The sequence below is a fragment of the Diabrotica undecimpunctata genome, chromosome 3, assembly GCF_040954645.1.
Source record: "Diabrotica undecimpunctata isolate CICGRU chromosome 3, icDiaUnde3, whole genome shotgun sequence".
Classification (NCBI taxonomy): Eukaryota; Metazoa; Arthropoda; class Insecta; order Coleoptera; family Chrysomelidae; genus Diabrotica; species Diabrotica undecimpunctata.
This window is the reverse complement of record NC_092805.1, coordinates 43,874,243-43,900,018: the sequence shown is the minus strand read 5'-3', so window position 1 is coordinate 43,900,018 and position 25,776 is coordinate 43,874,243. Positions and strand designations below refer to the sequence as shown.

The 25,776-nt window shown below is 34.0% G+C and overlaps 1 protein-coding gene across 1 annotated transcript in view; it reads right to left on the bottom strand.

Annotated features, from left to right (window-relative positions):
* The window catches only part of LOC140436744 (uncharacterized), an 808,356-nt gene that overhangs the window by 406,111 nt on the left and 376,469 nt on the right, over window positions 1-25,776 (bottom strand). The gene's annotated exons all lie outside the window — the stretch shown is intronic.

Genomic DNA, 25,776 nt, shown 5'->3' with positions numbered 1-25,776 from the left:
AATTACGTTACTTTTTCCTTTTTTCATTCGTTGAAATTGTATCATTGTATCAATGTTAACTGTAGTATTTTTTATCAATTAATCTAAATACATTGTAAATATTAATTTTAATTAAATAATAAGTTTATATATAAAGAAGAAATCATTCAATATAAATTCAATAATTAATATTCATATAATTTTATTGATGTTAAATACAAAAAATAAGAAATTAGACAGTTGTTTAAAAAATTTCCAAAGCTCTCATATTCCAGGATTTTCAATCCGAATTTTATTTAAAAGCTTGAATTCACTTTTATATGTAAAAAAAGTATTTGAAACTTTTTTGTTAACTCTGCATAATTCTGAAAATTAAAAACTTTTTTCAAAAATTTAGATTGCAAAATTATTTTGCGAAAACTACTTGATTGGTTGTACTAGAATTTTGTGTAGTGTTTTTTGATATTAAAAATATTTTCTGGTTAAATTTTGAATGTTGTATGTAGCCTTAAATGCCTGAAAAAATTCTTGAAAAAACACTGATTTTTGACCTTTTTTTATTGGTTTTTGCAAACTATGCAATAATAATTATTATCTTTTTAATTTTCAATTAATTCTGTCTTGTATGAAATTCAATTGCAACACTTTTTTGTCTTTACACTTTTTTTCTAGACTGCATAGCTGTCGGGATATAGGAACGAAAAGAAAATAAAATATTTTTCCAATTCTTTTTCACAACTTGTTTTAAGTATCAACTTTAGCCCACCTTTTGGAGTGTCCACATCATTTCTAATAACATTTCGAAGCGATTAAGCAAAAAAATGAATCATATACGATTTATTAGTTACCCAAATGGAGGTGTTTTAGAATATTTAGGTACCACCTAGACTATAAAAAATTTGGTTATACATATGATCAAGTTTTTTGCATTTACTATTGTGACTGCACCTAACATTGGTTTAACGTTCCTCTACTTGCTGATACGGTGCTGGCTGATACGGTAAAAAAATTTAGAGAACTAAATTGTCACAAACTTTTCCTCGAATAATTTTTTTTTTTAACTTGACATTAATTATTTATGTGCCTGGAAAATCCCCACTGTCATTGTACAGCGATAAAATAACTATTAAAGATCAGTCATAAGTTCTTAAAATAAAATAAGTTAAATGATACATCGGATGATAATCTGCTTTTTAATTCAAATGTCTCGGGCGATATAATGGAACCATTTCTATTTTTACTCTCTACTTATTTTTGTTATGGCGGCTATTAAAGAACTTTGACCCCGTGAATAAAGTTGTTATCTTATAAAAACGACCATTAAGATTGCTTCTCAGCTATTTGGTAGCTTACGCAAAAATTTATTGGGCTATTACTCGAACATATTTTACTTTATATGGTATTACACTTTCATTGTTCTACGATTTTAAGAGAGCAGTGCTTGTGAATACGGTAACGGATGACTGAGATAGTGAGGAGTAACGTAGAAAAATAGGTTTGATAATTTAAGTGTTTAACTAAATGCCAAAGTAACTTTAATAAAAAATAAAACAAACAAATGATGAAAACAAAAATTATTTCTCTCAATTTCAGCTATAATAATTGGAACCCGTTATGCAACAAGCAACCGTTATTTGGATATAAAAATAATAAAAAACGACCCAAAAGTGAACACGTTTATTATAACTTATGGATATTAATGCTACAATGGAGCTTTAACAATGCAAGTGCATTGCATTCTCTAACAAAAATCCATGTGCCATATTAGTCTTACACATCCTTTGTGTATTCTTTAAACATCATTGTGCATACATTGTTTATACTTTATTTATATACCGTAGCATATTAACTGATTAATAAAAAACCAACAAACATTGTCTGTTTTCATTTGTATCAGATATAAATACAGAGTGTGACTAAATTTTTATCACATGTCCAAAATAAACATTTATCGTAACCGCAACCTTAGATGGCTACCAGAAAGTTTGAATGTATTTAGTATTCACAGCTGAAGTAGTGGAGCATAAAAATTTTATATTTATAGGCCAGTTTAATGAAACATCCGATACAAAATAGTTTTTTTTATAGATTTAACGAATAGCTATTATTATCAGAAGCAAAGAGTAAGAAGTAAATAAGAGATGAAACACAATCTGCTAAAAAGTAATAGTCGAGAAAAAAAGTAAATGGAATATCACTTATACCATAAGTATAACACTAGCTTTTATAGATTATGATAGATTATACAAAAAAAATAATGCAAAAATAAATTACTACCTATCACAAATGTGCTTTTCGGGGGAAGATATATCTTCTATTATTTGTTTTATCTAGCAAAAATAAATTATGAAAATTTTAAGTGATAGCTTACAAACCATGGCGCATGGATTACTGCTCGTAACACCTTATTTTAAAATCGGCCCATGATTGCTAGTTTGGATTTTGAAGCAGTGTCCCACACCTCTATTCCGTACGTCCAAATTGGCTGCAGTACGCTAGTAGTTTGTTTCGCAACGACAACTGGGTCTTTCCTCAGAGTAACCAATAATATTTTCTATATGTGTTATCAAGATGTTTTCTTTTTTTCCATAGATGAGTTTTCCAGGTGAGTCTTTTGTATATATGTAAGATAAAGTACTTTAGAGTACCTACTTACAAAGAGAAAACAGAGAATGGGAAGAAACATGTGCACAAATTGAACAACACATAGGAGGAACAACGAATTCGGAATCCTGGAAAATACTGAAATCTTTAAGGAAGAATAACAACGAAAAGGTCCAAATACAATACATATCAGAAAAAGAGTGGGAAGACTACTATAAAGAACTACTCACAGAAAACCGCCTAGATATCATAGAGACAGACACAGAACAGGAACAACAACAAAATCAGAACGAAGAACAGATTGAGATAACATTAATCGAAGTAAAGAGTGCCATAAAGACTTTGAAGAACAAAAAATCAGGGGGACCAGGAGGAATCGTTAATGAACTAATTAAGTACGGAACGGACAAACTACACAGAATTATACACGAAATGTTCAGTAACGCTATAAACCTGAACAAAATACCAGATGAATGGTCCAAAGCATATATAACCTCGATACATAAAAAGGGAGATAAAAAGAAATGCGGGAACTATAATACAGAGGCATCAGTCGGATAGCATGTATGGGCAGGTTATATGGAAAAATACTGAAAGAAAAACTGGAAAAATCTATCTCAAATAAAATCGGAGAAGATCAGGCGGGTTTCACGGCAGGAAGATCTTGCATAGACCACATATATACACTCCAACAATTAATTGAAAAAAAAAATGGCAAAAAATAGACCAGTACACATGGCATTCATATATTTAAAAAATGCATATGACACGGTACACAGAAAACAACTATGGAACACGATGAAGGAAATCGGAATAAATCAGAGGTTAATAGAAGCCGTTAAAAACCTTTACAACAACAATAAGGTAAGAGTTAAAACAGAGTTAAAACCGGCAATAAATACTCAAACGAATTTAAAACCACAAAAGGCTTATTGCAGGGATGCTCAACATCTCCGACACTGTTCAAGATATTCCTCGAACAAATATTAAAACCATGGAAAAGGAAATGTGAATGGATGCGAATACCAATCCGGTACAACTTCTTGTACATATTAAGCTTTGCAGATGACCAAGTGGTAACGGCTCAAGATGAAGAAGATCTGTGCTATATGCTCCGAAAATTAGAAAAGAAATACACAAAAAATGGACTGGAAATAAATCTAGAAAAGACCGAATATTTAACAACAGAGCAAGAACCAGTGAGAAACTTGGAAATGGACGATAATAGGGAAATTAACGGCACTGACAAATTCAAATATTTAGGATTCATACTCTCAAAAAATGGAACCACCGAGCAAGAGATAACCAGCAGATTAGCACAGACAAGAACATGTATTAAACAAATGAACGGGGTACTGTGGGATAGACAGATTACCAGAAATACAAAGAAGAGAATTTATAACATCTTGGTACGCAGTATAATGACCTATGGAGCAGAGAATTGGGTAATAAATAAACGAAACAGAACCAAAATCACAGCAACTGAAATGGAGTTCATGAGAAGAAGCTGCAGAGTGACAAAAATGGATCGCATCAGAAATGAGGAGATAAAACGAAGAATGGCTGTAGAACAAGACATACTCAGCTACATCGAAGAAAAACGTTTAATTTGGTATGGACATGTGAGAAGAACAGATCGTACAAGGTGGATAGCAAAGATTTCGGATTGGAGCCCAATAGGAAGGAGGAAAAGAGGTAGACCCCGAAGATCATGGAGGGATGAAGTGGACGAGGCCATGGAAAGACGAGACCTTAGAGATGGAGAATGGCAGAACAGAAAGGACTGGAGACGTTGGCTGAAAGAAGAAAGGCGGCGACAGCTGTAAAAATCCTTATATAGATAGATAGATAGACAGTACCTACCGTGGGAAGGGGAGCATTGTTGAGTAATATTTGAGGTGAATCGCTATGGCATTTAGTGAATACTATGTTACCTGATTTAGATTCATTAAATTTTGTCTTCCACTTCATAGTCCCTTTCTGGACTTTATTTACGTTTTATTGAAGTTGTTCTGCTGCAACAACGTGATCTGAATGTACCGCCATTATTGCAGTATCGTCCGCAAATGTGGCTATATATACTGTATTGTCAGTAGGCAAATCGGAGGTAAATAGTAGCTAAAGAACGGCCCAAGAACGCTAGCTTGAGGAACGCCTGCTTTTATGGGATGTACCGGTTATTTCGTCTTCATATGTTACCTGGAAATGTCATTGTGTTAGGTACGAGTATAGTATACATGTTCTGATGTAGGTCCTTTTTTATTTTATGTAGTAGTCCCTGATGTCACACCTTGTCAAAGCTTGACTCACATCGATGAATGCAGTGGAGCAGTATTACTTATTTTCAAAATAGTTTTGGATTAATTCTACCAGTCAATGGATCTGTTTAATTCTTTCTTTTCTTTTTTTTTAAGAAAGAAGTTCTTTTTCTGTAATAATGTTTATTAGTTTCTTAGCTAGTAATTTTTTCATAATTTACCTGACAAGCAATAGACTTATTGGTCGGTAAGAAGTTGTCTCGTGTTGAGGTTTACCAGGTTCTGGAATTAGGATTATTTGAGCTACCTTCCACTGCCTTGTAAAATATTAAATCTTTTGACGCCGTATTTAAGATAGGTTAACATTAGTATCCCTTTTTTATGGTAGTTCTTTCATAATTTTTCCAGAGATTAAGTTGTGTCCTGGAGCTTTTTTGGGTCTATCTCTGTTTTTATAATGCACTGTACCTCATTTGGTGTAATATGTCGTATTTATTCATCTGATGATGTTTTTGAATCAAGAAAGGCTATAATTTCGTCATCTGTATCTTCTCGTGTTGAGAGAGATTTAAAAACTGTTTCAAGGTGTGAAGAGAAAATTTCGGCTTTCTCTTTATTTGTTTTTGTGTAAGTCCCATCAGGGTTCCTTATAGGTGGGATATGTTTTTTGGGTTGCTTTAATTTTTCAGTTGCTTTCCATAAGTTGTAATTTGTATCCTCTGTTGGGTTAAGTTTTTGACATAGTTTTGGAAGTTCTCGTTTTTAATGTTTCATAGGTAGTCTTTTAAGCGTTTGGCTGAACTGTTATAGTTTCTTGTGTTTTGCCAGATCTTTCTTAGGTACCGTTTTTCTTTAATCTTCTCTCTTATACTAGGAGGGCAAAGACTTCTGTTTTGGGTTCTGACCAATGGTGGAGTTGATTCCCAAGAGGCATACCGTATTAATTCTGTAAATTTTTTTACTTAGTTTTCCAATCCTTGGTGTATTTTTAAAGATATGTTGAACTTTACTTCATTTTCAAATATTTCTCTAAACAGATTTTTGTTGGTAGCTTGATTGTGGAGTATTAGTGGTTTTGGTTTTCCCTGGATATTTGTATAAATCCTATTACTGGTGTATAATCTGAGGCAATATAATTAGGTGCGATAGTCAGGTATTTGTTGGAGAATCCTTTAGTTACAAAAAGGTCAAGGCAATCTGGGTATTTCTGAGGATCTGTAGACCAGTAGGTTGGTGTATAGATGGACAGATGATTTATAGTATTTAGCGTTAGTATATTTTAGCGTTATAGTAGCCTCCTGCTAGGAATCTGTTGCCGTTATTTCTAGATAATTCTGTAAACATTTCTTTATTTGCTTGGTAATTTGGTGGGCAATACACCGCTGTTATTGTAATGGGTCCATGCCAACCCTCTATTACCACGCTGGTTGCCTGCATGTCATTTTGTTCTAGTTTATTAAGGAGATAGTGTTGAATTCCATTTCGAATTAATACTGCCGCTCCAGCTCTGGCTAATCTGTCCACATCTGGATGGGCTGCATTGTATACGTCAAAATTTGGGATTATGAAGCTGGTTTTTGAGGTAAAGTGTATTTCAGAGATCGACAGTATGTCAATTTTGTTGACTATTTCGTGTTTGTGTTACTTTATGCTGTTTACGATCCATAGTGCTATAGTAAGTAGCTTAGTCATTACACTTATTTGTGATGGCCTGTTTAAGTGGCTGAAAACCTTCAAATCAATTATGGATAACATTATGAAACTTGAAAGCTAATAGAAAATGTACCGCGATATTTTTTGACTTAGAAACACCTTTAGTATGCAAGGGAAAACAGCATTCTAATTTATTACACAACAAATTAAATACCACAATCGTCTATTATCAGTCCAAGACCCTTCCTACTAGTCATATATCTTTAAAAAACATCTTTCAAAAACCTTTAAAAGCATAGCTTTATGCTGACGAGTTACTGGTATTTACAAGAGGAAATAATATAGATAGTATATCAAAATATTAAATCGGGCAAATACTAAATTTGCCCGATAGTCAACCAGTTGTAGATCATAGTCATCGTTTTCAAAAAAATGTATTCTTCTTCTTCTTTCTCTTTATAAGCAATTCTGCTTTTTCATTGGCGGATTAATACCTCTATGGAAGGTTGTCACTCCATCTTTTGCGCGGTCGCCCGATACTTCTTCTGCCGATTGGTGACTTATCTCTTGCTATCTTGACGCTCCGTCCGGTCTCGCGGAAATAAGAATACGGCCGGGGTCAGAAAGCCCTGCCTGTCGTAAGAGGCGACTAATGGGTAGGAATCGGGAGGTGGAGAGCCGTCGCTTGAGGTGTAGGGTTTGTAGAAACGCACACGGTCGCTTCGGCGACACGGTCACCGGTCTATACTCCTAGTATCCGAGACGAGACTCTCGTGGGACCACTCTACTCTCATTCCAAAAGAGCCTGGTGAGGTTGAACGAGCTGGGCCCGTACATACCTCTCCTGACCCTGTGTCAGGCGTGGTGTGGGTGCCCCGGCACGTACCCACCGGGAGATCCAAGAGTGGTAGAGGAGAGATCCTCGGCGGCGACCTGTCTACGTGCGAGGTGGAAATTCCTCCGCCTGCCAAACCTATCCGCCCGGGATCGGGATAACGGGTAGGTGAGGTACTCGCAACACAGGTACTACGGGGAAAGTGGAGCACCACGAAACGTTTCTTGCATACGTGGCGTGGCACCTTCACTTTGGTGTCGGACACGTAGGGGCAGAGGTTTCGTTAACGGACGTATAGCCGAAAGGCCAGGTAGTCCAGGGTCTTGCCAAAGCAATTTGGAGGGCGCAAAGCACAGCAATGCTATCTTGACGACACCGGTCTCCTCCATTCTGCTTATGTGGTTATTCCATTGTTTTTTTCTATTTTGTGTCCATTCAATTGTACACTGTAAGTTACATTTTCTTCTAATGTCTTCACTTCTCTTACGATCTCTCAGCGTATTTCCTGTAATTCTTCTCAGTACTCTTATCTCTGCCGTTTTCAGTAGCCTTTGAGCTGTGGCTGTGTCGGGTCTTTTTCTGAGGCGTATGTCATTATTGGTCTTACAATGGCTTTATAAATTCTTGACTTCATCTCAGTGTTAACGTGTCTGTTTCGCCATATAGTGTTATTAAGGCATCCTGCCAGTCTATTTGTTTTTGTACTTGATCTCTCACTTCTTTGTCCAGGTCTCCATGGATGGGCAGTGTAATTCCCAGGTATTTTATTTCCATTACTTGTCCAATACTGATTCCATCAATTTCTATTTTATATCTGGTTGGTTCTTTGCCGACTGTTACTGTTTTAGTTTTCTGAGATGAGATTGTCATATTAAATTCTTTTGCTCATTATCTATCTTTGTTTCCCATTCTGTATCCTCTTCCTTTCTTAACGCTCCTTTCGATAGTTTTTATAATATTTAGGGAAACTTCTCTATTATACAGAAGATGAATTACATCTTTGAGTCTTACTCTGGCAAACGCCTTCTTTAGGTCAATCAGACACAGAAAATGCTGGTCTATTATACTATAGTGATTTCTCAGTAATTACTTTATAACGAATATTGGATCTGTACATGATCTTCCACTACGAAAATCCTGTTGTTCTTCTGCTAAACTTATCCTGTGATTTATTAGCACTTGTAAAATTTTAGTTGAAAGTTTTAGCGTAGTATTTAACAAGTGTTTACCTCTTTAGTTTTCTGGCTGTTTTTTATCTCCTTTTTTGAATAGTAGAATTCGTTCGCTTGTTCTCCATTCTTCCGGTATTTTATTGTGTTTTATAATTTTATTAATTAATGTTAATTGTTCTGTCATTGCTGCTCCACAATATTTCAGTAATTCGTTTGGTATCCCGTCTTTACCTGCTGCTTTTCTGTTCTTCAGGTTTTCAAGTATTTCCGAACTTCCTATACATTTATATTAAGTTCTTCATTTGTGGTAATTTCTGGTATTTCCGGTTCCAGCGTCGTTTGTTCTTCCTCTGCCTAGAGCTTTTTTAGGTAGTCAATCCACGTATCTCTTTCTATGTTTTTTTTTTGGTTCTATTAGTGCCTTTAGGTCCGTTCTTTGACCTCTTATGAAGCGCCATATTTCCTTTTGAAGATCACCGTAAAAATCATGTTCCATTTCTTTTGAAAAGGGTTCCCAGTGATCAATAATTATTTTCTTGGGGTTATTCTCTTACTTACAATATAAGTTATGGTTATTTAAGAAAATAAATGGTTATTTAAGGTTATTTTCAGTTGTTTAGTTTAGTCTAAATCATTCCACAAACACTGAATAGTTTATTTAGAGAACATTGGTTACCGTAATACCGTTTGACGTCTTTACTAGAGTCAAACTGTGATTAAGATATAATTTACAGGAGGTACTTTGCTTTTTGGTATTTAAAAAAATATATAGAAACTACATCCAAATAAACGTTTTATTAAAAAAACTAGGTATACGATAAGCTCTAACAAATTATAGTGTTCATTCATGACGCAAATTTTAAAATATAACCTTTGTGGTTTCTATAATTATAGAATTACATATATTTATTGTTTACCGATAAATTATTTGGAAAATTAATATTTGTGGGTTTCGATTAGTGTTTACACACGACTTGTTATCTAACGTTGAATACTGCAAGGTAATAATTTAACGGTAACTTTACTTTACTAGATTCAGGTTTGCAGTGAAACAAACTTTTCTGAGATACATTGTCTAAAAGAAGTTAAAAACATGACATCGTTGTCAAACACTTTTATTTTGTATCAATATAAAATTAATAAAATACTATTAGTTCATTGATTCATGAACCACTGAATATTCAACCGTACTAAACCGCTAACCGTACTTAACCTAACATCTCTATTCCTTATTGTTTTTCTCTATACTTTCTCTAACCACCCACTGCAGGTCGAAAATCAGGATCTACAAAACTATGTATTATCAGACCAATAGTATGTTACAAATGCGAGACAAAGCTGATGGCCGAAATACAAAAAGAAAGCTGAAAGTCTTTGAAAGAAAAACCCTAATGACAATATTTGGATTTATTAAGGAAAAAGATGTACGTAAATTCAGGTATAACTATAAACTAACTGTTTTGCGATGGGCTGGTCATTTATTAAGAATTGAGGCCAACAGATCGCCGAAAACGGCTCTAGATATTAAAATGCACCGAGCAAGTCCAAAAGGAAGACCACGGATGAGGTGCGAGGATGAAGTGGCAGCGGACGCGCAAAACTGGAGCAGAGGATCGCGCGTCCGGCAATGTTATAGGAGAGCTAGGCTCGATTTAGGCTGTAATGCTATTGAAAAGTAATGTTTCAGGACATCTTTTTATATTCCATGTTATTTGCAATCTGTTGAAAAAAATACAACAATAAGCAAACGGTATGATAAGAATTTAGTTCTGTAGGAAAATATCCAGTGCAGTTTTCTCCGTAAATCGATAACTTAAACAAATTTCAGAATTTGTACAACACAGTATATTAAAGTCTCAGTATAACCGTTTGAGTCTACCACCTATCACAGTCTGGATGTAAGTCTGAGAGCCAATTTTTTTGAATGAGTATTTAAACATTTGGTATACCATCATCATAAGTAAGAATACCTAGGAATGAAAGCACTCTAAAATTTATACATTTCATACTAATACGGATATAATATCTCTATATTCGATCTGAAATGCAACTAACTCCCTCCAACTGTAACCCATACCTTCATATGGGTTTTAACATTACTTTGATATACAGATATACCCACTAAGATATAGTGGTTGAAGTAGGTAGAAAGCTAGTTTTATTGGCTTTGATGTTGGTGTTAAAGATATCTGTGTTCTATGTTGCTATTTCTTAAAATTATATGCACTGCCTCATCATGTTGTTTATTGGCGAGCAATATGTGTCACAAATACAAAACAGCCCAAGTTAATCTTAGGTATTAAGAACTTTATGCAGTTAATGAAGAATAAATGTTTATATTTTAAGTTATTCACGACAACATTATACAAAAAACATTGCTTGCATTCTCCGTCTCTGTTTTAGTGTTACAAATTTAAGAGTTTCAAGCATACTTCTGTAAGACACCAAGTAAGGATAAGAGTAGATACCTAACCTATAGGTATCCTAAAAATCTTTTTTGTACCTTTTCAACTAAATCTATATTTACTTCTGCATGAGGTGCCCAAACTACAGAAGCATACTCGAGGTGTGGTCTAACCAAGGAGTTATACAATTTAATTATCAGTCATCTTAAAATGTTTTGTGTTTATAGTTACAAATCCTAATATCCTAAAAGACTTATTAATTAGTAGTGATGGGATAATACTCATTAAATGACAAGTTTTGTTGAAAAGTCACACCAAGATCTTAACACACTGATTTTCTTGGCAGTTGTAATAGTTGGCAATCACATTGATTTTCTACAATTCTAAACATCTTGAAATCATCAGCAAACGTTGAGACATTTAGAAAAATCATTTATAAAGCAAGCAAATAAGAGTGGTCCTAGGTTGCTGCCCTGAGGAACTCCTGACGTTACTAAATATTCCTCTATGAAAGAATTACCAACTCTAACTTGTTGGCTTCTATTTGTTAGATATGTATTCAGAAATATTATTGTATTAATTAAAAGGCCGAAGTGCCCAGTTTTTCTAATAACAAACCATGATCAATTAAGTCCGAATCAGTCAGTAGAGCAATCTGATTTATGGACCAGTTGCTTCCACTTAGAGAATATGTGTTTTCTCCTTGTGAGACGTCTGTGGAGATACATTCCAACGTATTTTGGTGTGCCTGGATGGAAAATTTCCTATTCAGTTTTTCAACAGTACTTTGAATATCATACGTCTTTATTGTCATAGGATTCTAGAATGACAGTATTGTCTACAAATATTGCTGAGAGACACGTGTCACGTGTAGACAGCGTTCTGGGTTAACTGTTATCTGTGATTTATAACAGCAGCCCAGAAAGATGACTTATAGAACCTCGGATTAAATTTTACAGAAAGTTGACGTATTCACGATGCTGTTAAATAAGGAAATAACCACCTACGAAGTAGTATTTGAGGATAACAAGAAATAGGTTGAATTGATTTCAATTTATACTCGTCTAACATGTCAAGATCAAGCGTATCAAGGTATGATACGCTTGTGTAATAATTATTTTCAGGAAAAAAAGGAAGATATTTTATAGCCAAGCATTCCTTATATGAAATAATTTTTGGAGAGTTTGACATAAATTAGTGATATGATATTTTAAACAGAAGAAAAAGAAGAAAACTGCAAAAAAAATTGAATGCTTCATAGGTCTACTCGTGAATTATGAGAAAATTTCCTTTTATAAAATTTAAATTTTATGCAAGACTAATTTCTAGTGATCGATTGATTACTAGATGAGATTATTCTAAAAAATAAAGAGCGTTTAAACCTGTAGTTGTATATTAATTGGCACTTTGATTCAGAAAATTTGACAGGTGACTTACTTGGCCTCAACCATACAGATAAATAGCTATATTTTAACTTAAAAATTCTGAGGGTGATGTTGTGCCCTCGGGTTGAAGAAAGAATATATGTTTATGAGTACATTTAAAGCATAGAATTTGGACAAGGTGGTAGGCTAATAATATAGCTGTAACTTATTCGAAAGGTTTAAATGAAATTAATTAGAATAATCGAGGAAGGCACCTTTTTGTGATGATAACAAAGTATTCCCGAATTTACTTCTAATAAAACAACGTATTTTGTGAGTGCCTTTGTTTTAATCCGCAAACAGATAAATTCCTCAATCTCAAATCAGTTTTTAATCTATATTTTTTTTTTCAATAATTGTACAGGAAACTTCTGTTCGCCAAATGTCTTAATAATTGTAAAGAATAAAACACTAAATGTTACCGGGCTATTATACAATTAACACCAAACAAAAAGCAAGTGACTAAACAGCTTAAGTAGTGACGTAAATGTAAAACAATGCTGTTCTAGATTGATGTCAACGTTTTTTACTAGTTAACAAGGATGACATCATGGTGGAAGTTGGCAACAATAGACATTAACATGACTAACGGCCTGATAATATATTCTTAAAATATGTTCACCATATTTAGTTCTATTTATCGGAAGTCAAATTTTCCAGTCAGGTTTAGTTCAAAGTAGTAATATTATAAGATACATTAAATGTGTGGTACAATATGGGGAAATAAAGACACTTCATTAGCTAATAAAAATCCTATAAACTAAAAAGAAGAAATTTGACTTTAAAACTGTTACTATTATATTAACAAACGAAATACTATATAACAGAAGCAAAGATGTGCGCTGTAGATCGCTGGTGAACTTTACAACAAAAATTGGAATTGGAGAGATCTTATTCGCCATGTTAAAAATATGCAAAGTCAATGTGCTGACAAACATACATTATAATACTCTTATTATTTGAAAACATTATAAACAAATTTGTAAGGTCATTTTCGTCAAAAAAATAATAATAACTGGCTCCTCCTTGATTTTCTATACACTCAATTACTCTATGAGACATTGATCGAATTAAGCGGTTTATATCATATTGGATAGATGTGGCAATCGATTTAGGTTTCGACCTACCATATCCCACACATGTTCGATGGGTGACAAATCAGCTGATCTTAATGGCCACTCCAAAATCTCTATACTAGACTCTTGTATTAACTCCATGGTTTCACGGGAAATATGAGCTTTTGCGTTTTCCTGTTAAAATAGGACAGTACTTACTTCAGCAATATATCGTCGAGTTGTTGAGTGCCGTTAATATGAACTAGAGGTGATCTGCTTCACAAACATATAGCACCCCATACCATAATGCTTGGTTGTCTTGATGTACGACGTTTAACAGCTAAGTCTATATTTCGTCTCTCACCTCGAAAACGTCTGACCCTTATGCTCTCATCAGAGCCACCCAAACAAAACCTAGATTCATCCCTAAAGAAGACAAAATTTCATTGGCCATCCCAGTTTTGCCGAGCTCTGCACCATTCGCGATAAGTGTCGAGTTTTATGCTGTGGGATCAAAGGTAACACCAAAAGCAGACGGTAAGCTATCAGTCCCAATCCAAGTAATCTTTGATTAACTGTTCTTCTTGAGACAAGCCTTCCTGTAGCAGCAACTAAATCATCTCAGACTTGATCTACACTGCCCTGTCTATTTCGGAGAGCAAGAAGTCTAAGATGGCGCAAATCATGGCCTTGCAATATTTTAGGACCTCCAAACTTTCCAGTACACCGATAAATCTCATCATTGCACCGTCTCCTTCAAAATCTTACCACCGTTGATTAATTAGCTTCAACTTTTCGCGACATTTCCCGTACACCAAAACCGACCTCTTTTATTCCTGCAAGGAGTCCTTTTCCTAAGTGAAGTACTTGAAATAACATATATATATATATATATATATATATATATATATATATATATATATATATATATATATATATATATATATAATAGAAAAATTATTGGAAGAAAATAAAGTCTGCTCTACTGTCTTCTTAGACGCAGCTCAGGCTTTCGATAAAGTTTTGCATGGGGGTTTAAACTACAAATTAAGAACTCTAATGAGTCACCGGTATCGAAAAACTTCAAGTATTTGGGATAGGTACTTCAGAATAAATCAATAAGAAGTATACATCGCTTTAAGGGAGATTAAAACTGGAGTGCAATAAGGTGCGGATTAGACCCGGTCCTGTATCTTCTACATAAGTGAGATATTCCAGAATTAGGACAAAATACTATTGCCACCTTCGCAGACAGACACAGCCATTCTAGCAGTAGGAGATACTACTGCTACTGAGGAAGCGACTGACAAGCTGCAAACATCACTTAATAATTCATGAAATCATGAATCAAATTACATGAAACAAAGTCGACCCATATTTATTTTGCATATAAACGAATAAAAAACTTACCAGTTAAAATAAAGGATATCAAAGTTCTTTATGCTAAGTCAGCAACATATTTGGATATAAAAGTTTGATGTAAAAATCCTTTATAAAAGGTATATAAGGAAAAATACCCTTTCGTAAACTAAAAACTGTCCTTTTAATTAGTTGCCATCTAGAACCCATTCAGACCAGGTCTAAGGGTCAGCAACAATTGGGATTCTTACATTGCCATGCAGGATATCTGTTAAATACTTTACACCATTACACCATATTTTGGTAAAAAGAGTATTTTTAATCATATACCTATTATAAAGGATTTTTAAATAAAACTTTTGTGATTCATGGTATACAGCAAACTATAGGAATTTCGTTTTCCTTTCTTTCCTTTTCTTTCCTTTCTTTCCAAACAGAACAGTTTGCTATTCGATATAAGAAAATGTATTGGATGATTCGGTGGAATTCTACATAATCCACTCATAACAAATTGTTAATCTACAAGCAAATACTAAGACCACAATGGGCATACGGTTGTACTTTAGGGGTGTGCCACAGCTAGTAATATAAATATCATCCAGTGATTCCAGAACAAAGTACTCAGGAATATCGTTGATGCCCCTTGGCACGTGTGCAATAGTGACGTTCGCCAAAACCTGTAAGAGGAAACTGTGGATAGAGTAATCAAGAGGACAGCAACAAGTTACGAGCAGGGACTTCATAACCATGGGAATGTCGAAGTAATCCAGCTCCTTGACAACAATGAGGCTATTAGAAAACTCAAAAGGACAAGACCCTTTGAGCTAGTTTAAATGTATGGTGAAAAACAGAGGAGAGTGCTATATAGTGTTGCATGTTAGTTTTAGTGCAGTAAAGATAAGAAGACGCCATAGGGTAAGTTCTTATTTTAGCAACTTTGGTAATATAAGTTAATTATTGTTCATGCTTGACTAGATTGCAACATTAAAACACTGAAATGTATTTATAAATAAAAATAATATTATAAACCGTCCGACAATGAACAATCAAAAGCCAACTGGAATGTATTTAGTACTCACATAAACAAAAATATAAAATAAGATTAAAGCAAACAAACTGTAATACTCCAACTACTACAACTGCTCATATAGCTACACCACATCAGAACAGCAAGAACAAGCTAAGACCAAAATAAATATATACATAAAAGGCTTTGTTGTAGAAAAATAAGAAAAAAGCACAAATGGCAGAGAAGTCGCAATCCAAAAGAACAAAATTAATATAGTAGACTAACTCGACAACTTAAAATTGCTCTAAGACGCCAGGAATGACACATTTGTATTATTCGACGCTGGAATTCACTAATCATCTGAGGCTTGAACCACAAGGGATCCTTAAACTATCAATTAGGAAACTCTTGGCTTTCGTTGGGGCCACAGGACTTACGGGTGTTTAATGAAAAAAAAACATCTAAGGTTCTAGTATCTAAAGATCTTATATCTAGGTGCCAATTGTCTCACCTGATATAAGATGACGAAGAGATAAGACCACGGAAGTCAGGGAAAAACTGAACAAGAACAGGCAACAATCTTTGCTTGTAGCATTTGCAAATTCCGTGGTATATATTGAAATCCCCTCGTATTTGCTAAAATACCAAAGAATATTTTTAGTGTATTTCATTTCCTATTGGTACGTATTAAAACACCGAATTCTTTTAATCCCTTTTATTTGCGTCGCTGGAGTTAATGTAAACCATTTTAAAGTTTGTTTATATTTCACAGATGCGTTTTTCCTCGGCATTTCTTCTAATCGAACCGCTTTGGGATTTTTGTGCGTCAAAAAAATAGGAATTTAACTGTATATGTTTTGTTTATACCTAGTTAAGCGAATGAATTTAAAAGATAATTGCTCACTCTCGCTGAGGCGTGGTCAAGAGCGTTAGGCTTCAGCGTTTAGTCCGAATTTTCCTTCTAATTCGTAATGGTTTTTCCTTATTGTTTTTTTTTGTTATCGGATAGTGAAGTTTGGTAGTATTGTAGCAGTTAATAGATACAGTTATAAGAATTAGCTCATTCTCGCTGAGGTCGCTGTCAGAGGCAGTCGATTTCATCCAAATTTTTCATCAAATTTGTAATGTCCTTTTGTTCTTCGTCTTACGTTATGGAAAATAAGTTTAGTGGCAGTTAATTGTTCATTTAATAGTTACAGTTAAAGTGAGAATTTGAAATATACCCACATTGTTCCAGTCTTTTTAAGAAGCAGAGCTCCAAAGTTTGTGTTCCAGTGCCCCAATTTCCTCAATTTTGTCTTGTCCTATCACAGTGGAGATGAATTTATTCGAGTGGTACATAGTTTGAGTTCCAGTGAAGTCTAGTTTCTACCCCCAGAATTTTTGTGTAAAACCTTAGTGCAATCCAGGTAACTTTTTTGTGTTAAAATTTAAAGTAAAGATAGACATTTTTTTAATAATAATAATTTGCTTTCATAATAAAAAGAATTTGTAATAATTAACATTTTACTATCTAATCATATTTGACATTAGTTTGATTTATTTTTTTTTTAAGAAGGTTAATTATTTCAATAGTTACAACTAGTTGTTGTAATCGTTATAATTTGGCACCTCGAAGCGGCGTCCATTTTAAATTGCTACATTTCTTTCTTAGGTTTTGTTTTGTTTGTTCCAAGAGACTTGTAAGCACCCCTTTGTTTCATTTTTGTAGCTGCCCCAATCCAACCCACTTGCCATTCAACTTATCCACGACCCAGCTACTCCAAATAAACCCTGAGTGCCGTTCGCATAAGTATCGTTTATTTTGCTTGCCCTATCTCCACCCCCAGTAACTTCTGTCCCAAGATTTCAACCCCCATATTAATACCCTATGTGGTAGGCAAAATATTTCATTACATGCTGAACAACTTACACGTTGTTGTTGAAACTAACAACAACAACAACAAGAAACAAGTTAAAAACTTCTTGCATACTGTATGTCTAGTGTTACTACCAATTAAATCCTTTACTCCCGATGATGAGAAACAAGATATGTCTAGATGCAACCATTAGATATCACCGAATTCAGATAAAAAATATTAGCACTCACTTTTTCAAAAAATAATGTGCGACCACATCCAGCCCTAATTACGTTCACCCAGTTTGAAAACACAATTAAGTCGATTTGTTGCCTTGGTCCCCTAGATCTCCCGATCTTTCACCCATTGAACACGTCTGGGACATTATGGGGAGAGGTTTACTCCTTTTACCTCATACTCCAAATACTTCTAGCGGCAATTCGGCTCAAAGGAACCTGGGATGAGCGATCGCTAGAGAAAATCGAACATTTCATTAGGAGTATGCTCAGACGTATGTTCAACTGCAGAAGACATCATAGAAGCCCAAAACATTATTATTTTTTTACATTTTTTTCAACCGTTCTAGTTTTCAGTACCTAACCATAAGAGGCATGTATACTAGAAATTTTTTGTCATAAATTCAGTATCACTGGGTGTTCTTTTTTCTGTCATTTAGTATATCTTGACAGCTATAATCTATTCTATACATAAAGTCAAATTAGTTTTGTCAAACACTAAGGACTACCTACCAATAAAAAATTACCAGTATTATCTCAAGTATTTGTATTAAAATATCAATCAAATGATCAATATTGCTTATTAGTAATTTCACAGAACTTGTTTCTCATGATTTATCGTCAAAATCACACTGCTTATTTTAAATTATCTAGAAAGGGTATCATATCAAAGTTATTCACAAAATTCCCAATGCGTTGTAACTTTCTATCGAATGTGTTGATATAGCTATCTGAAAATATTTTTATGTATTTACATTCTAAAATTAAATCTCGAATTTTGAAAATTTGCCAGTGTGCAAATACATGTTCATTCCTCAGTCTAAATAACATTTCGTGTTAAAACAAATACTTTCCGCAAAACGTCAGCGGATGATTTCGATGTTACAAACGCGAGCATCAAGAGCATTTCGCATGTACGAGACAGTTTTATTTTTCGGCGATGATGTAGGAAGCTATATTTCTAGAAATTATGATAGGTATAAATACAAGTAGGTCGAGGAATGTACACATTTTTAATTTTTGAATATTTCTCAAACGAATCGGACAATAAATATGTCAAAAGCATACCGGAAATAAAATATAATAAAAAAGAATAGATATGCCCGTCAGTTTCAGCTTCTTAGCCTAAATTTCAAATAACGTTTTTTTTTTAATTTTTGCTGATTACTGCGTATATATTTAGGGTAAAGTCAATAAATAAAAACCTATTCCTTATACAAGTGATATATAAAATTATTAATTTTTTTTTATAGTTAACAGTTAACTTGGAGTTACAATGGGCAAAAAGTTTTTTGCTTAAAAAAAGATTCAACTCTCAATATTTTTACAATGAATCAGAGCACCCGTCGCAGTTCGTCCTTATCCTGTTGAGTGTTGGCCAGATTCGTCTTTGTTAGTCGAAACTCTCTGGTTTGCTTGTAACACGGCTAGTGTTGCATTTTCTTCCAGTCCTCCCTACATAGTCTAAGCGGGATCCGTCGAAAAGCAGACCATAGGTAATGGACATTTTCCATATGAGTCTATTTTTTTGTTGGAATCACTTCAGGACGTACCTTGTATCAATAAATCGCAAACCTTGTGTATTTTTTATTTAACAAAATCTATAACTCGAGAGATATTGCTCATACAAAAAAAATATAGAGGGTAAACGTTCCGCTTTTCAATTTTACATAATATTTGACTTGCCAGAAATTGAAAATATAATATTTATTGTTTAAAAAGTAAACCCGCCACTCACGTTCCAATGGAGCAGTACGAATAAAATTGCAGTACAATAATGTTGAAAATCGGATGGGAACACACCCGTACCGATTTTGCAGTATGAGTTTTACTTTCAAATCACAAACATGTCCGCTAACGAAATACTTTTAGCGGCTCTTGCTATTTGTATAACAGAAGATAAACAAGAAAATACAAGAAATGTAGGTGGTAGTGCAAATATTGGTTGCTAAAAAGAGATACATGCAGTCACGTACATTTATTAGACGAATTACGATTATATCCAAATGATTGCAGAAATTATCTTCAAATGGATGAATCTACTTACGTTAAATTGTTATCAGCAATAAAACATCTTATTCAGAATCAGATTTTAAGGTAAGTACCAACTATATATTTATTAAGATCATATATATTAATAAAATAAATATGTCATTCGACGCTAAAATTGCGTAATACAACTGGAGTTCACTTTTAAAAAATTGTATGACAATTTTAGAATTTTAGCAACGGTAAGACTTTACGAGTAGTTGAAGTTTTCCACTGTCATCTCTCCTCAAGCCTTGGGCAGACTAATACTCGAAATGTGTTCTTCAATCTACAAAGTTTTTGCAAAGGATTATCTAATGTAATAAAATATATGAGAGGCAGGTAAAAACTATGAAATTATTATCAAATTCAGGTGTAAAAACAAACATTTTAAAACATGATCTAGGTAAATGATGGTAACAATATTGATAATCAAAGAATCAATTATTATGTTAGTAAAGGTTTGCATTCAAGAATTCTGATGCAGAAAACTGTGAATAACTGCTATCGAACTGAGTATGTCTGAGATATGTCTAACTGCAGCTGTGTTTGTGTCATTAGATGTACTTTGACATATACCGACTTAACCAGCAGTAACTGTGCAGCAGCAACTGATTATTGTTGAATGTTCTGTGGGAAATGTTAGGTAAACTAGCAGTAGTTGAAGGTGGTTGAAATCTCCAATCCTGTTTAAGTTGTTGCACTATGCTTCAAATAAAACGTCGTTAATTAATTTTTCAGCCATAATCCTTTGATCTGTTGGAAGAACCCTTAATATCATAGCAACATTTTCTCCATAACCCGTAAATCTATCCTTTTCACACAATCTGCTTTTGACCGGTTCAACTACTCATTAACTGTAATCAAAAGATCATCCCTATGTTCTGATTTTCATCCACGTTTTCTGCAAACAGAGCACGTTTTACTATTAATATTTGGGAGTCTTCTTTTTCTTCACCTGACGGTGAGAGTGCCGATTCAGTGCGACTGTTTCCGTGATCGGTTATCTAAAAATTTAAACCATGATTATATTTTGTCAATTAATTAATCACTATAATAAACGGGGGTCATGGGTCCGTTGAATAATTGAAAACGTTTTTGGAATTCTGGCTGCTAGGTTTCGAATATTTTATACGGCAAGTAATGTTAATTTAAGAGCAATTGAGATTATAGTGATGGCATATTGCGTCTTACACAATCTGTTGAGAACAAAATGCCGCAGGTATATACTCCTACTGAGCATTTGGACCTTGAACATTACGAATCTGGAACATTTGCAATAGGTCTCCGAGCTACCGCAAATGAGTTTATCGATCTACAACAAAATTCGCGGAATAAAACTTTGTCACAGATTGAGAAGGTCAGAAGTAACAATTTTAGTATTTTAATAATAAAGGAGCTGTAATCTGGCAAAATAAAGCTATATGAATATATTTTTTCCTCATCAGACATAATAGAGACAGGTTTTTTTGGTAAATCTTGATAGCCCAAAAAAGATAGCAACTGAAAATACCATAAATTTCTTCCGATCCCGCACCGGATTTGCTGCAGTACAGTTTTAATTCCCTTTTGTAAGATGTTCGAAAATTATTAATTTTCTTTTTTAACAACTTTTCATTACCATCCGCTTTCACATTTTGAAATTTAGCAAGCAAAATATCCGTAGCTTTTTTCTAGCGGTTTATCATGATATGATCTCGATTTTATTTTCCAAAGACTGTTAAAAACTTCTCGCTACAAGCCATTTTTAAAATTTACCAGCAAATGATTTTTTTGCAGTCGTACGATTTTGGAATGGAGTGTTGTTATAAATTTCAGGAATATGAAGGTATGGGTAGATCTCCGACACGGTGGACGGACGACATGGCGAAGATTGCAACAAACTAGATTTACACGGCAAAAGATGGGTAGCACTGCAGAAAACTGAGAAAGGTCTATATTCTGCATTGTACGTGACAGGATGTGTGATGATTGAAATTATATACCATATAATAATATAATCCATTTAATATTCCGTTATCGACTAATTGATCGATGATAGTTTGACAATCCCTAAGTTAGACACGATATATATTTACTGACGATATTTTCTGAAAAAAAAAATATTAACCGTATATATAGATTGTATATTTCTACAGTGTTACTTCCTTAATCAAGATTGAACATCTCTTCGCGCTCATTATTTTTAAGTTAATGAATATGATACAAATTGATGGCATAATAAAACCGCAGGGGCTGTTATCCATTACAATCATCGTCCCAAATGTGTCATCTTGTGGAGAACAGGGTGCGATGTAGCATCGTAATAAAATTTACATAATTTTAGTTTGAATTTAGTCACCCTTTTATGTAATAATCACAGTATACATACATTATTTCTCTTCCGTCTGCTGACTATATTTTTAATGAACCCCAAAGAAGAAGAACCTACTTAAAATAGAAGACAACAAATAAATGCCTCAACAAGTTTTGTTTAAATATCTTTTTTGTATAAATCATTTAGTTCTGAGAAATTTTTGATATTTATTGTTCGTCAAAACTAGGCATGGCTTTAAAAATCCTACAATCGGCACACTCACTTGATGCGCAGCAAAATTACCGGAAATGAACTTGGTAGGAAAAGAAAACTTGGCCTGTAAACTACGTTTAAAAATCACGTAGTCGAGTCCCGGCGTTCATCCATCTCTTTCTCTACGAATACTTTCTCTGTCTGCTCTCTGGGCTGATAGGCAAAATTTCGAAAGTCATTCCTAGGCCCTGATTCTATTTCATTTTGATGTCGAAATTTAAAAGCGACTACGCCATGATAGTCGCAATCGCTAGCGATTCTCATTCATTTCGATTGTAGTTAAAACTGGGGATATTTACTTTATCATTTTGACACTGCTGAAAATTTGGGTTAACCCTCTTGTTTATTGGCTGCACGCTGCACTACGCTTGTTGAATGTTTGTTTTGTTTACGTTACGTGAACGTCTTTTTTTTCTTGTTTGAGTTGTTAAATCATAAATAGTGGCCATTCTCAATTATATTTTGAATTGAAAGAAAAGATGGCAATTAAAGAAAAAAGACGATATGGGAGATCCTTAAGTTATAACCACTAAGGTTAATATAACCACTAAGATTTGACTTAGTGGTTATATTCTAATATATTTTTAAATTCACTGCAGTTTAGTAATACTTACCCTAAACATTTTGGGTATCCTAGAGGCTCCTCCAAATATGGTTCTAATACCCTTATCAAATAATTTGCAGCTTGTTTATTAAGCCGGAATTGCTGTCCAAATTGAGCATCACTTAGTGAAAAAGGATTTTGAGTATCCCGTAACATTCTTCTTATCCTCCGTTGTGAGCGTCGGATATCTATCCTCTCTAATTCCTCCAAAACCAGCAAATGTCCGTAAAACGCAGCCATATTAATACTTTTTGCCTCAGTTTTCCTTGCAATAATCAAAACACAACACCGCATACCTAAACTGAACCTAAGTCCACTTCTCCCAGTCCAGCCAGTCATGTCAGATTAATTTCGACTCGAAATGAAATTTCAACCACTTTCTTGAAGTTGAAATTAATTTCGATAAATCGAAAATTAGTGACGTCGTTTGGTTAGTTCAGCTGAAATCCACAAGGCACGCAAAGTCGCATTTCGACGTCACCATATTAATTTCGACATGTTTTGAGTCGAAATCTCAATTAGAATCAGGGCCCTAGTCTTGACGAGTAATAAGTTTGTTTTTAATAAATTTATCCTGATTTTGATAGAACCTCAACGTGAACGTGTCTTTATTAAAAGTCGTTACCGGACAATTCTAAAATGTTGCATTCCAAATGGAAAATCTTGGAGAAAAATTAGTTCTTTCTATAAGAATTTTTGATAGTATAAAATAATATAATATATATATATATATATATATATATATATATATATATATATATATATATATATATATATATATCAAATATATGTTACACGAGATCCTATGACTGATCTGGTAGTCATGCATCTACATGTCTCCCTTGGTTAAGTTATTAGGCAATATCGGAAAATTGTAAAATGAATTTCCAGTAAGTATCGATAGTAACTACCAACTTCTTCTAATTGACTTACCGATAGCCGAAATATGGATCCGGATAAGCCGAAAAGGCAATCAAATCAAGCATATTCTCGTAGAGTGTGGGCGTAAGTTATCGAGGGACACAGTTTAATTCTGATCACATATTAATGATTTTAAAATTACATGAGAGGCGCCCACAGAACAGAGAACATAAGAGTAGCGTACAGAAAATATATCGTCGCTAGATTCAAGGCCAATAGCATTCGTTAATTAAGATGATATCAAGAAGGAGTAGACAATGATTGAAGAACATATAAAATGATTAGGTCATATTAGATTCAGCTCAAGAGCGATTAGGCCACGCAAAGAAAGGGAGAAAGAATGAATTCGGAGCCGATTATAAGCAAAGCCTAAACAGAAGAAACAAAACAAGAAAAAAGTATCTAAACAACCCAAGGAAAGAAAATAAAAATGAGTATAAACTTAGAGGAGTAAAGCAATCAAGATTTGTAGGAGTAAATAAGGAAAGAGTAGTACATGGAGAGAAAAATCCAAAAAATTAAAGAACACTGTATCAATAAAAATATAAGAAATTTTTACCACGAGGCCAAAAAAACAGTAAATAATACTTAAGAATTCAGAAATACTACAGGAGCAAAGGGCGTCATCTAATAGGAGATAAGAGGGGAAACTAGGTAGATGGCAAGACCATTTGAAAGAGTGGCTTAATAAAGAACCGAATGGAAATAATGGGGAACAAACGGAAGTGATATTGGAAGGCAGTGACCAAATGGATACAGTGGCGGCACTGACCATAGAAGAAACGTGAGACGCCATAAAAAGTTAAAAAAAAATAAAAATGCAAGTAGTAACCTGCATAAGTAATTAAGTATTAATCAAAACGCTGGAAGTGTGGAAGACGGCAATTATATGTCCTGTTAATAAGAAGAGAGATAAGGCGGAGTGTGAAACTACAAGAGTACCACTCTTCTAGATAGTATCTCCAAGGTACTCGTCGGAATCTTAAGAAGCAGGCTGGATATTATATAATTAGGTGAGCATCATAGCATGAGGAACAGCGAAAAATATGCATTGCTGCAACTAATTTTACAAAGAAAGGTAAAAGGCAAATGAGGCCCAGAAAGGCGAAGAATTTCCTGGCTGAAGAATACTGAAGAATAATGGCTACGTACGTGGTTGAACACAACAACCTCAAATCTTTTCAGAGCAGCAGTATGAAAAGTAGATTGCCATGATGGTCGAGAACATTCGAAACGGATAGTCACTAAGAGAAGAAGAAGAGCAGTTTAGAGAATACCAGAAAGGTTTTAAAAAAACGCAGATCCAATATTCACAAAATTTTTGTGTTAAAAATGAACCAGAATAGAACTTATAAACAACAGTTCTTAAACATTCTCTTTATTGACTTCAAACAAGTCCTGATGGGCCCCTGGACGTGAAGCGAGTGACCCATTTTAATTGTATGTGTTTATGGATATATATGTGTATGTATGTATATATATATATATATATTCTCTTCTTTTAATTAATTGTTGTACTGATTTCCCAACTTTAAATTTATATATTTTAGTCTATTCGATTGCAAATAATTCAAACACTTTTTACTGCGCCTAATGAGATTAATAGATCATGTAACTGGCTGTCTGGCAAACTGCCGAAGCCATTTAAAAAAAAACTTCAAACAAGCTTACAATAGGGTGATAAGATGTAGTCTTTACGAAGCTCTAAAAACAGTCAAATGGAGATTAGGTTAGTCCAAATGAAACTATTGAGGACCGAGAATAGAGAAAGATAGAAGGAAGTCTGACAGAAAAATTCGAAGAAAGGATTGAAACAGTGGGATCCGT